This window comes from Vicia villosa, unplaced genomic scaffold (assembly GCF_029867415.1).
Source record: "Vicia villosa cultivar HV-30 ecotype Madison, WI unplaced genomic scaffold, Vvil1.0 ctg.002525F_1_1, whole genome shotgun sequence".
Taxonomy (NCBI): domain Eukaryota; kingdom Viridiplantae; phylum Streptophyta; class Magnoliopsida; order Fabales; family Fabaceae; genus Vicia; species Vicia villosa.
In genome coordinates this window covers 67,402-80,165 of record NW_026705956.1, presented here as the reverse complement: position 1 = coordinate 80,165, position 12,764 = coordinate 67,402, and the positions used below count along the sequence as shown (strand labels likewise).

Sequence of the window (12,764 nt, the reverse complement as noted above, 5' to 3'; positions counted from 1 at the left end):
ATGTTGTCTTATATAACTTTGCAATGAATGCATTTCTTAACTATTAAGTGTATATGCATATTTTATGCACTATAAATAGGAAAGATACAAACAAGTATTTATTGAATTGTATATTTCTAATTTTGAAAAAAATTCAAGAAATTAATGTTTTTTATGAGTGTATAATCATTTTTTATCACAAATATCCGGTCCACTGGACCGCTGGTCTGGTGAGTTTGGACATCAAGTGATTTCAATTCTTTTCTAATTGCAATTGTGATAGATGGAATGGTTACATAATATTCATTAACATGTTTTTATTTATACTGATGTTAATATTTTATATTTTTGTAAATAATAATCATGTTTTTTATTTAATTTTTCATGGATTTTCTAACATTTGAGATATATAACTTTATTCAAGACCCTATCCCTATCAAACTCTAAATCTGGACAACTCTAATATTAAATTATATTTAATAATAGTTTAGAGTATGTAATATGTTTTGAGAAAGGCTTGAAATTTAATTTTGTGCTCATCTTAAAATTTTAAGTACAAGTTATTCATATACTAACAATTCATGTCTTAAATTAGGTAAAACGAAGCTTTACTCTCACATCAATACTAAAAAAAAAACTTACTCTCACATTAATTAAAATCATTACAAGTGGGCGATGAGATTGATTTTTTAATTAGCCATTTTTTATATTGGGTATCAAATTTCTAAATAAAAGAGTAAGAGGGTCCAACAACTGTGGCCTAGGAATGGAACAATCCACCAAAGTTATTTGCAAGGTAAGAATGTTATTCTGGGGTCAGAGCACATGGGATATGCTTCCTCTTTATAACTACTTCGCCATATAAAGGGGAAGCACACTATTTTTTAAGAACAATTCAAATTCAAACTTCACTTACTCATCTTACTCACATATTGAATTGAGCGTTGGAGTGCTAACTTTGCATGTCAGTCAATTTCTCACCATATCGGAAGCTCAATTTCACCGTTGCATCTTGTAACTTCCAATCTTCGATCAATTCTAGTTTCCAAGCGGAAAAGTGGCATCGTCTATGGAAATCGATGATTCCTGCATTTTCCACGTTCAAATATTCATCTCTCGATTAACCAAATCAAAACTTCTCAACCCAGCAATTCAAAATTCTTGAAATCGAGCCATAAATTATCTGTTCATGATCCATTATGGTTGTAGATTAATTTCAATTTTTAGCTTTTCAAATGTCTAATCTCAAGATCTTCCAACAATTGTAGGTTTTAGAACCACTTGTTCCACTGCACTGCGTAATGCAAGCATTGTTGCACAAGATAAAAGAGATCCACAACCTCATCCTCAAAGAAATGTTGATCAAGTCATCATGAACACTTCAGAACATCCAAATTTCGCTCATCCCTCTCAGATAGTAGGACCTTCTCCGCAATCCCAACAAGGTGAACTGTTGTATAGGCCTCTGGCATGGTACCGAGACTTGAGACGCTGCGTTGATTCTAGTTATTAAAATCTAACCTCAATGTGCAAGGTGCAAACAAACTTTTGAACAACGTGTATAACATGGTTCAGCAAAAAAATGGCAATCATTTAAAGAAAAGTTACTTTGTCTTGAAGAAAGCAAACACAATGTGAATCCCAGAGGTAACATGGTGCAAGAAGGAGCTTCCAGAAGGAGTCGTACGGTCGTCCCAGAGGCGACTACATCTAGGGGTGTTCATTGGTTAAGGAATACCCAAACCAAACAATAATCCAAACCAAACCATGGTGTTTAGGTCAGGTATTTTTTTAGTTCGGACAAAAACCAAACCAAACCAATGAAACCCGATGTTTGTTGGTTTGAACAAAGGATTTTCAAAATTCTACCCGTGAGCCCGTCTACCTGAACCAACCATATTAATTAATATTATTTATATCATTATTATCATGAAAACTAGTATAAGATATTCCACTTTAAGAAGAAAAAATGAAATGTCATTTGTAACATTCATAACTTGTATGGAGATACAAAAAATTAGAAATTTTATATTATTATAGAAAATTAGTCGATGTAAATTAGATATTTTTTAAAAATATTTTTGTACAATTGTTTCTAATGTATCCGATCAATCCAACATAAACTAAACTGTTGCATTTCAGTTTGGTTTAGTTGTGGTAGTAATGTATGTGAAGTGTTTCAGCATGAATATGTATGTGTTGGTGCAACATGAACTAGTGCTACTGCTTCCTGCTTTGATAATAACTTGATTATGTACATGGTGCTGACTTGTGTTGGTGCAGATCAAACATGTATGCTGGACTGACGTAAATGAAGTAAAGTTTTGAATTGGTCAGTTTGAAGCATAATGCTCTGAACACACAAGCCTTTGTGTATTTGAGAAGATAAAGTTATCTTTTAAAGGGAAGTTGTTGCCTGCAATATATCTTGAGAGTATAAGAGTGATAAAGAGTCCCACATTGAAATTTCTTTAAGAACTAGAAGTCTTTATAAAACTGTTTTAAACAACAGTTTCAAGAGTTTGGATATCGGGTGCAATTTGTTCTTTAGATCCAATCAAATATTTTAATAATTAATTATTAAAAAAATGTGTAAGGTAAAATAAATCCAACTTAATTAACAAATAATAAATAAACGTAAAAAATAAAATGAAAAAAATTAAAAAAGTAAACAAAAATAAAGAAAGTAATAAAAAATCCACATCGATTTTAATTAATAAATTAAAAATATAAATAAATATCCACGTAGATGCCAAGTCACTACTAAAACTGAATACTCAGTGAAATAGTGCATCCAGAGGCTTAATAAAAATCCGCATATTATTTTCTAACGCGTTTTGAGATGTTTAAAAGGAAGAAAGGCATATTATTTTGGAGTTGACAATTTGGAGCTAGAAAGTGACAGCAAGGAGATTTTAGAGCAAAGGAAATTGAGTTTTTGGCCCTAGGAGACTACATTATTCCTTGAATTTCATATACTATTCTTTTAAATTCATGGTATTGACTTGTATTCCTATGTGTAGCTAGTTTAATTTTGATTAGGTTTGTTAGATGAAGCTGATTTGATATGTTAAACTATGTATCTGGATCTGTACTATTTTCATGATTTGATATTCTTCTTATTATTTAATTATTTGTGATCTTAATGTTATTTATGTGTTGACGAGCATATTATTTATTTATTTTTTTGACTAAAAAGATATTCATTCTTTCAAATTGAAAAATACATCGATCATTACAAATTCAAGATCACTAAAAACTGAAAAAGGTGAATCTGCAAACAATCTTGCGACACCTATGTTAAAAGCATACCACGACAATAAGAAAGTGCCTACAAATATGACAAAATAAAAGTCACCAAAATATTCATACTTCTGGATCTGCAACATTGACGCTCAAGTCTTCCTCAAAACTACAATGATTTGAAGGAAATGTATCAATCTGAACCAACAAACACCGCACTAGGACGAAAAATCAACACACACCGTACTAAGACGGGAAAACCAACAAACACCGCACAAGACGATTAAAACTTAAAAACACACAAAAGAAAAGAAGCAAGTCTATATGGATAACCACTTAATTAACTAAAAAGAGAAAGAAAAACAGTGTTGGTGGGTGATTTCTTATCAAAAATGGCCAAAAATCAACCCTACGTTCGAAGAATGGTCAAAGAAAGAAAAGTTTAGAGGAGAAAGGGAAGTTTTTGATAGATTTTTAAAAATGGTGATATAGAATGACGAGCATATTATTTCAACATAGGTTATTAGTGATTACTAACCCTAACCTGGTGAACCTGAAATAGTTTAATTGTTCAAACTTAGTAATTGATTTAGGAATAAATAATTATAAGTTTGTGATTTAGAAATTAACAAGCGTTATTGTCTGTCTTTACTTTGAATTCCCTTAAGGAAACAGACAATTATCGTTAAAAATAGTGAGTTAATGATACACCCAAAAATTGGGTATAACGATTGTGTTAATTTATCGTAATTCTAGAAAATCACTTAAATAACGTAGACGTAATTACAAACAATGATAATTAGTGGGCTCAAAACGAAACATGGTGGCTTTATCAATCTAGTATTTTCCAACAATTTTATTTTTTGCAATTTATTTTTGCCAATTAAACCTTAAAAACTCCCTAATACTTTCATAGAATATTAATCACCTTGTTAAAATAAATCAACTCCTATGGAAATGAACTTAGAATTTTACGTTCGATACAATTAATACATTTACTAATTTGTCACCATGTTTTTAGCGCCGTTGTCGGGGATTGTTAAATAATTTCAACAAGGCAAATTTTGTGTTACATTTTAAATTTTGTTTCAATTTTCAATTTTTTCTTGAGTTAATTTTTTTAATTTTTAATTATACTTTTATTCAGTTTATATTGGTGCAGTACTACTGAGGTATTGTCTATTAGTTTATGCGAGATTCTAGTTCAACATTGATGCCGTTAAAATTTAAAAATTGAAAGTACTGCACGAGCAATTAAGAAAGTGAGAGGAGAAGTACAACCACTACAAAAATTTACCTAAATAGTGGGAGCTATTATGCGGAGGTTTCACTAATTCCCCACAAATTAATATTATAAATAGGATTGCACTCAAAATACTTTTAATATTATAATTGTGATAGCAAAATTAATATTCATTCCACCCTTTCTTTTCAACTACGTGTTATTTTTTTCAAACCCCTTTCCTTTTTGTTATCAACTTCTCATGAAAGAAATTAGGAAAGGAAAGAAAATTTATCCTTTCATCTCCTTTCTCTTATTCTTCTATTTCCTCTCTTTTATTCTTCTCTCTCCAGATGAACTCGATTTGTTCGTCTTTCTCGCTCGAACATCAATTTTTCAATCCGATCGTTGGTCCCTCTAACTCGAACATCAATTATTCAACTCGACCGTGTTCCTTAGTTTGTTAAACTTGTATTATTGGCCAAATCTAATTTTCAAACCCTAAAAAAACCTTGGTTCTGGTTCAAAGAATCTGGTTAATCCTAATCTTCGAACCCATTTTCCATGTAATTAATAGTTAGATTGTTTTGTTTTTTATCAGGTCTCTATTACATCAATATGTTCGATGAAGCAAGCCACGTCATCTCACATGTTCTTGACCTTTCCAGGAAGCTGGACTACCTTCTTCAAGTTAATTTTTTGTGTTTCAGTTTTAAAATTTATGTTACAAGTAAAATGGTGTTAAGTCTACCGTGTTGATCATTGATTAATTTATTAAAAATTCTTGAGGATGTGTTTATTTTGATAGAAATGGATGAAATAATGAAAAATATCATCCAATAGGGAGTTAGGTTCCATGTGTTGTTTAAATAAAACAAGAGAAATTTGAGGATGTCGACTCTCTATGTCATACATTCACTCTATTTGTCCAATTCTCAAGGTCAAGGACCATATTGTTTCCACTCGATATTTTTGCTGTAATACCATTTGAGTGAGTTATCTTTGTCTCTGTCTCATGTACGAGTGGTTTTCTATTTCATTAGGCACTATTTTGATCAAGCATGGATTATTTTAGGAAATTTCTTTATCCACCCCCATGTCTTCTTGGTCACCTCTGGTGAAAAACCCAAAATACCCCTTACTTCGGAAATGCATTTCCGAAATGCAAAAAAATGTTGTTTTCGGAGATGCATCTCCAAAAATGCCTTTTTTTTCTTCAAAATTTGTCTTATTTCGGAAATGCATTTCCGAAAACAGCATTTCGGAAGTGCATTTCTGAAATACTGCGTGTTTTGCAGATTAAGCAAAACAACCCCCTCCCCCATTCATTTTTACCCTAAATCTTAAACAAACTTCCTCTCTTCAGAATTTTTGTATAACCAAGTTTGAATCCTACTGTCATACCCCAATTTTTGACCCTAAGACCCCGCATCTCAGGCTCTGCTTAAATCACATCAAAATCATTTACGAGGTTCTCTGGTGCCTATTTCTTTTCTAGCTCACCTTCAGGTGAATCATCAGACACCTCTTTTCTCGTATTTTTATTTATTTATAGTCTTTATATTTTCACTAACCATTAATCAAAATTCAAAAAAATATATGTCTTTTTATTTTTGGTTTCTTTATCAGATAGGGTTTGAGGATCAAATAGTTCGGGTGATGTTTCTGATCAAGGTTCAGAGATCTGAATCAAGATTTTCTTTTGTGGTTGATGCTTGTCAGATTGGTTAAGAATGGATTCAAGAGTGTTCAAGTTCAACCATACGATATTGGATTTTTGAGCATTTATTTTGTTCAAGAATTTAATTCGAGATGAAGAAATCATGCAAATTGAATTATTTGGAGTTCAAGTCCAAGGTTCAATAATCATTCAAGATTGGCAAGTTTTTTTAAAGATGTAAATTTCAAGTTGTTCAAGCAAAATACAAGAGGTAGAGATACGAAAGGTTCATTTGGTATTCCAAAAAACAACAAGTGTTTCTACAGGTTGTCAAGCATAAAGAATTCAAGTTCCATATACAATTTCAAATTACATCCATGTTACAAAGTCATATTTTCTTGAATCACTTCACAAGCTCTCCATGGGCGTGACTTAGAAAGCTTCATCAACGGTTTTTGTTCATGTTCATCTTCAAGTTCTAATTCTCCATGTCCACCAATATTTTCATTCATCACATAAAAAAAGAGAAGAAGAAAAGAATTAGCATATTTATTGTAAAAACAACAATTCCATAAAGTTGTTAAATCAGGCCCAAGTTAAACATAGCATAACATAATTTGCAAACAAAAAATGTGAATTCTTGGACTCAATTGATAGCATTTTCGGAATGGGCTTCACACCAAAAAAAATCACTCTGCATCTGAAATTACTTCTCAGCCCAAGATTCACAGCAAAAACCCTGACTCTGAGTACTATATAATCATTCAATCAACTAACACAAAGGACCTTTTGGCTCAGAACTTTTCAGACTTACTCAGAGAAAATCATAAGAAACTCACCTGAATTCGTCACCTGACCGGAAACCACCGTCGGAACTCTGACCACCGCGCCGGAGCCGTCTCCTCCGCCCTTGTTTCGTTACTTGACACTGAAAGGTTGAGAATCAGCCTCTGATAACGATTCCATCCTTTGATTGCTAATTTCTGTGATATTTACTTGTGTTTAGAACAAAAATCACAAGCACTTTCTCTTTAGATCTGTGCTTGTGAATTTATTTTCTGATAAAACTAACACTGAATTCAAAGAGAGGAGAAGAAACCGAACGCAAATATGTAAAAAGATTTGAGTTCTGATTTTCTTTACCTCCGGCCACCGCGCCGGAGAAGCTCCGGCCGCCATGAGCTTTATGCGAGCCGCCGTGAGTTCATGTGCTCCGCCTATGTTCTTTGCTTCTTCTTTGATTAACTTTTTTGCTGAAAATAACTAGTGTAATTTTGTTGCTTTATGTGAGAAATAATGTGAGGTCATAATGAGAGATAAAGACCATGATCATTATGAGAGAGATATTTGTTTTTTAAAAGTTAATAATATTAATGAAAATGGTGACTATATTGTTTTTGTTTCTCACGTGAATATTTTATTAAGAGAGAGGGAGTTTTGATTATCTTACTTTGTTAATCCTTAATGGTTGTTCCCTTTTGATTTTCAAAATATCTCTCTTCCTTATCCCATTGTGATGTGCGCCGATTTGCTGATTAAGTGACAAGTGGCCATCGGAGCCACTTGTCTTCACCTGAGAAGATGATCAGAATTGTGATTCTCTATATTTTGCCTACTGTACTTATTATGTACTTCTGATCTGGACCTTCCAATGTCAATACTGTGTTGAAGTTGACTAGATCAGATGGCTGAGATTTACTCTGTTTTATTTTAATTAGTTTTAACTTTAGAAATTCATATTAACTTTGTTTTTAGTCTAAAAATTATGAAAAAATTCACAAAAATATGTCTTATTATTTTACACCTTGTGTTTTTTTTATTATTAGTTTATTATGTTATTTTTTCTCTTTTTCTTCATCTATCTTTCCTTTTCTTTCTTTGACTTGAATCGATAAAAGATTAAAAATGAAAGGAAGTCGTATGTGGTTGATTTAAATCTGAATTCATCCTTCCTCTATTATTAATCTTTATTTACTAACTTTGATAACATACTTGACAAGTTTCAAGATGGTTATCTTTAACAACTAACGACTAATTTTAATTTCCGCATTTAATTATATTATCCTCTATATTTGTCGCTCTTTTATTATATCATTCATCATATTTACTTTCTGCTATTTTTATTTTGTCCATTTGGACGTCATATTTATTCTTCGCTATTTTTCTTTTGTCCACTTGGATCATACTTTACTTTTATGCTAAAACATTAATAAACAAGATGAAACCTAAAAAACACTTAAGAACCAATGGACTGTGGATTATTATTTGACTGTTATCTTGCTTGTTATTTTGTCTGGTTGGATTGTTGTTGTGATGTGTGTAGGTATCTCCTCGAAAAGTCTTTGAAGGTTAATTCCAAAGCACTAAGATAATGATTTCGCCCATTTGCAACCATTACTCTGTCCGATTTCTGTCAGAAACTTATGTGATTCTTCGAAGATTTGCAAGTTCATTTTGGTCCCTAAGTGGTAATTTTGGTTTTGTGTGGGTAGTCCAAAGGATGGGAATTCTTCCTTGACTTCTTATTTTGGTCAGATCGTTTCTTCCCTAAACTTTTATTTTCTCGCACTAGGATAGCCTCTTCATCTCCTCTCACTTCTTAAATTTTCAAAGTCTCCTCTCTTTTTCTAAAAAAAAACTTCTTATGTTTGAAATCCTTTTTAAAATCTTCTTTAAAAACTATATTTAGCCCTTGTTGGCATTTTCTTTCAAAAAGTAGGCACGATTAATCATTGTCATTAGTTGTGATACCCCACGATCTTAATATTGATTGACACGACGAAATATTTTCCACGTGAGAGAGCTAGTGGCATACTTGTCGATTTTATCCGGGTTGGCGCCCTTCTCTCATTTGTGACGCAAAGAATTTGTTCGTTCTCATGTTTAAGATCAATGGCTGAGTATTCGCCCCGACGATGGTAAATGTGTTTATTCCTTTCAAACCTTTTTCCCCTTTAAAGCAGAACTACATTAGCTCTGACTTCTCCATTGCACTGAGGAGGTATGTAGGCACAAGATATATGTCTTGCCGAGCTTATTTTAAAAATCAAACAAACCGTTTCTTTTGCACACGATATCTTTTAATAAACACAGATTTTCAAAAAGGTTCCTGTGGAGTACCACAGATATGAGGGGTGCTTAAAACCTTCTCCTTGTATAATCAACACCCGTACCTAAGATCTCTTTTTGTTTTTAAAAACAAACTTTGGGTTTTTTTCGTTCTTTTCCCATTTCCTTTGGAAACAATAAAGCGCGGTGGCGACTTTCACTGAAATATTGAGTCAAGTCAATTTATGGCTTAGATCTCAGATTTTCCCCGCTACACCTACAGTTAACCATTCCAAAAGCTACTCAATCTCAACCTAAAGCTACTCAATCTCTTCAATTGGTAAGTTTTTCAATCTTTAGATCTATGATTCAAATCTCCTTTAGGGTGTTTAGAAATTGCAAAAATGATATAGGGGTAGGTTGGTAGTGATATTTAGGTTGTTTAGAATCCTTATAAGTTGTTTTAATGTTGGATTTTGGGGTCTGCCATGGAAGTTGCAGAAGTGAGCTTCGCATGGGTGTTTCAGAAGTTCATTTCCGAAAACACCTCCATTCCCAGTTTCGGAAATGAACTTCCGAAGTGGTCCAGAATTGATTTTTTTTTGTTTTTTCAATTGTTTCGCATTCTTATTGATTTCAATTGTTTTCAGGAACATGGCAGGCAACCCAGCATGCATCAGACAGGGGAGAGAGACCCAGAAAGCGTCGGCTAGACACGAGCGGACGGTGCAATTGGCATCGACGCAAGGACGGGGTCGTGTGCGAGTACCCGTGTAGATGGATGAGGGTACTTCCTCATCTTGATCCAAGAGTCGTCTGGCTCGGGTCTCTTCTTCCCGCCAGCAGGAGGTACGAGAGGAGGAGGAGGAGGAGGAGGAGACAGTTACATACCAGGAGGCAGAGGAGGTACCAAATGTTGACCATCCACACGGGGAGGAGGAGGCGGAAGGCTACCCGGGAGGGCCCAGTGACACGATCTTGCTGATTACCTACCACGAGCACGTCGCTCGACGTATCTGGGGGGAGAGGTATTTTTTATAATTTGCCCGACTTTATTATTTAACCGTTTTTTATTTAGTTGTTTATTCAACATTTTCTTAACGGTCTAATTACTAGTGTTTTGTTTTTGTTTTTGTTGTAACAGGAGAGACAGAATTTGAAACATGTGAACCACGCCCGGAAGATTTCCAGTCTCTTTAAACCAGAAGCGCAGTGGTTTAACAACGCGGTGACAGCTTCAGGGCTAGGTGAGATGTGCATGACGAGGTATACCACCATCAGCCACGGCATGCAATGGGCCTTTGTGGAGAGGTGTCACAGGGATACGTCTTCTTTCCACTTACCGGTTGGGGAGATGACGATCAACTTGTACGATGTGCAGTGTCTTCTCCACTTGCCGATTAGGGGGATGCTGCTGGACCATTCCCGGATCCAGAGGATCGAAGCTAGTGAGTGGATGATGCTCTATTTGGGTATGGATCCAGATATGGCTGACTTTGAGTGCCAGACGACAAACGGGCTTCATATCCGGTTCACCACACTGAGCGCTTATTTCGAGAACCACATGGTGGCGGCGGCCGAATCCGAGGAGGCGGATAACTCCCTATTTGTGGAGTATCACCGTGCCTGCGCTCTCCGGTGCTGGTTCATGTTGTTAGACACTAGGCTTCAGTATCTAGAGGGGGTGAATAGATACCTCATAATTCAATCGGATTTCCTTATTAAAAATATGGCAAAAGCGTTTAGGGATCGACTCACGTCTATTCCGAACCACTACTGGAAGTATTATATGTGTTTTTAAACCACAGACTTATTTTAATCTGATGATGAAAACTTTTAGAGAATCAACCAATTTCAATTGCTATAAATCGTTTAAGTGTTTGCTTGATAACTTGTTTTCAATGGCTTTGATTTATGATAGAAGCAATATATCAAACACGTGGTGATAATGTCCAAATTGAGTTATGTGTTTAACTTGATAACTTGTTTTCAATGACTTGTGATGATTATGCAGAATCTTATCACACAAGTTTAACACTTGACAGGTTAATTAATTTGCAATTATGACCAGAAATAAGCGAAACGTAAACGAAAAGATAAAAGCAATAAGAACACGATATTTGTTCAGGAAGTTCGTCGATCGTCCTCGCTACGACTACATCTGCCCCCAATTCCAAACGGGAATTGGGATGTCTTTCATTATGATTGAAAACAGTTTGTACAAAGAAGATAACAAAGCAATAACGATAAACCGATTATGTTGATTCTTTGTATCTTCTTCCCCTTGATCTTAAGCCATATCAAGTATCCTCCAAGAGCTTATCGTTGATTCCCTTTCTGCAGTGTTGTGAATTGCTCGAACCTTTGTTTTTCAATCTTCACACTCAGCTGAATCCTTGATGAAGCCTCTTGATAAAAACCCCCAAAATTCACCAATCTTGGAGGACAAAAATCCGCATATTTTATTCACCAAAAACCCCACAAATCTTCACCCACTGGGAACCTTCAATTCCTTTCCATGGACGTTATCGATCTTGACCACAAACCCTCAACGCAAGAATGATTGTGTGTAATTGTGTTGGAGTTGAGAAGAAGAACGAAGATGAGAAGCCTTTGTGCATCTTTCAGTTGTTGGTGTTGAAAATGAATAATCACAGAAAAAGATATATATAGGTGCTGGAGTAGTTGATGCAGAGCAAACACATAATTTTGCAAGTTTTGAGGAGATAGGTCGACCTACTTCATTGATTGGGTCGACCTAAATGGAGCAGATTCAACAAAGTCATGATTGTTGCCAGTTGGGTCGACCTGTTGGGGCTTTGGGTCGACCTAAGATCAATTGGATATGGTTCTTATGATTTTTCTTCAGTTTAGGTCGACCTAGGCACTTGGTTGAGTCGACCTAAATGGGACAGAAGTGAATCTTCTTTATTTGCTTCAGTTTGAGTCGACCTAAGGACTAGATGGGTCGACCTATCTGAAACAAATCCTTATGCTTAGTAAATGAAGCTTCATAGGTCCACCTGGGCATGTGGTGGGTCGACCTAAAGTGTCTTAGATAGCCAAAATCCTACTTTTCCTTGAGTCATTCACTTGTGCTTTGGTATTTGTTCACTTATGATGTTTTCCATGAATCGAAAACTTCTTGATGAGTGTAGGCTTGTACTTACATACTCCCCCTTTTTGATGATGGCAAACATCGGTTGAATGACGAAAACTCCCCCGTGCTTGAAAGCGTAAGCTCCCCCGTACTTGAAAGTGTAAGCTCCCTCGTACTCATACTCTCTCATATGTAAACTCCCCTGTACTCATACTCTCTCATATACTCCCCCTTTGACAACATCAAAAAATGGAAACAAAGAGGGTAATAGGAGAAAATACACATAATAATTATAACAAGATAACAATTAACATACAATAGTAGGATAAGCATAAGTTTCAAGTTTAAGAAGCGTTATGATTACAAAAAAACTGAAAGTCATATGATAATGGAGGCATAAAGTTGATATGATATGAAATGCAAATGCTATGAACTTATGCAAATGCAATGTGCTCAACGTCTTCCTCTTCCATGGTATCGGCCACCTCTTCCTCTCTGAAAACCTTGAGGTC

The 12,764-nt window shown here is 34.7% G+C and overlaps 1 long non-coding RNA gene across 1 annotated transcript; it reads right to left on the bottom strand.

The window, feature by feature from the left end:
• Positions 1-6,380: 6,380 nt before the first annotated feature.
• Positions 6,381-7,569, bottom strand: LOC131639075 (uncharacterized). The gene is made up of 2 exons (XR_009294860.1): positions 7,248-7,569; positions 6,381-7,087 (listed from the first exon to the last, which is right to left on the bottom strand). It is a non-coding gene; the product is annotated as an uncharacterized LOC131639075 (long non-coding RNA).
• Positions 7,570-12,764: the final 5,195 nt, after the last annotated feature.